Source organism: Sinocyclocheilus grahami, unplaced genomic scaffold (assembly GCF_001515645.1).
Source record: "Sinocyclocheilus grahami isolate Dianchi unplaced genomic scaffold, SAMN03320097.WGS_v1.1 scaffold4028.1, whole genome shotgun sequence".
Taxonomy (NCBI): Eukaryota; Metazoa; Chordata; class Actinopteri; order Cypriniformes; family Cyprinidae; genus Sinocyclocheilus; species Sinocyclocheilus grahami.
Genome location: NW_015509045.1, coordinates 15476 through 17157, shown reverse-complemented (window position 1 = coordinate 17157; position 1682 = coordinate 15476).

The window sequence follows — 1682 nt, the reverse complement described above, 5'->3', positions numbered from 1 at the left end:
TATATAACAGAATATGTCAGAAAAAATACTAAAATAGCACTGGTTCTGGTGCAGATGCCGACACACACACACACACACACATGCATCACTCTCTCTTCAAAACATGTATCTCTGGCCTGCGCTGTCTAACTTTTAGCACCTGCCATCCTGCAGCCCCCGGCCGGTCGATGGCTCCGCCGTACTGCGAGGAGAGAGATCAGAGGCGAGAAATGGGTCAGCGACGGGCCGCGATCAGACCCAGCCCGGGGTCAGCCAGAGGTCAGCTGCAGTTAGGAGGCCAAGACAGTGCACGACTCAAAACTCAAAACCAGGGCCAGACAGTAAGCGAGCTGCTTCAGGATATTCACGTACGGTCCGTCTCAATGCGTGAGGTTACACTGAGGACTCATCCATGTGTTTGTTAATGTTATTATGTGGCGCGCAACGGCCCCAGTTCCCTTGGATGACTACAGGAGATCAGATCGAGGAGACGTGCCAAAACCTGCAGAATATTCTATCCGCAATCTGCATTTGTGCATACGGCTGCTGCCACGCACATCTAATCCACGGGCTTTATTGTTTCTGTCGTCTTAGAGAGACTCACACAGCTGGAATTCAGAAATATAATGCAATTCCACACACCAAATCAAACGCAAACACCAAATTTCTCAATTTATTTTCGGAAAGCCTTGGGTTAATTCAGCCAAAAATGACAATTCTGTCATTATTTACATGCAAAACTATCGTGTGGCTTCAAAAGAGGTAGTGCATTAGTCGCAAAGCCATTTTTATGGTGTGTTTTTAGCAGTATCTGTATACATTTACTCCGGACAATCTGCAATTGGTCTTCTTTCCACTTCTGTGGAAGAAAGTCATATCGGTTTGAAGTGCATAAATGATGACAAAATGCACATTTTTGGCCGGTTTATTTCTTTCAATGTTACAGTTGGCCTTTTTACTTACAGTACAGTGGGGAAAAGGACACGACTGGGAGAAAAAGAGAGAATCTGGACCAGATCACAACACAGAAACATTACTGAACACCAATGACTTTCACTATATAGACAAAGAAAGTTAATGATCAAAAAAATCGAACTTTGGCTTATTTATTCATCATTTTAAAGACCCCATTGACTTTCACTGTATGAACAAAAAAAACATTTAGACATTGTTTTTCCTTCACAGAAGAAAGTCGGTCATTTAAGTGAGTGCATGGTGACAAAACTCACATTTCTGCCTTATTTATGATTTTTGGTATGATTGGCCTTTTAACTTCTAGTACAGTATGAAAAGGACAATTTTGGGTGAAATAGAGAGAAACTGGACCAAACTTGCAGTCTGACATGTCAAGTCGTCATTTACTGTCCATCGTGTCGTTTCAAACCAGCATGCATTGCTGTCTTGTGTGGGAAAACACACAAAAAAGGTATTTTAAAGACATACAAACAACTTTGGACCTCACTGGCTTTCACTGTATCTTCTTTTGAGTTGCACAGAAGAAGCTCATACAGGTTTGGAGCGCGTAAATAATGCACAACTTGTATTTTTGGCTTATTTATTCCAGATTTATGTTATGATTGGCCTTTTTACAAGACTGGGAGAAACAGAGAGAAATCAGACCAGATCAGCAGAACTAAAACTAACCTGACTTTCACTGTATGGACAAAAAACCCACTGACATTTTTGTTTCACAGTCATTTAGT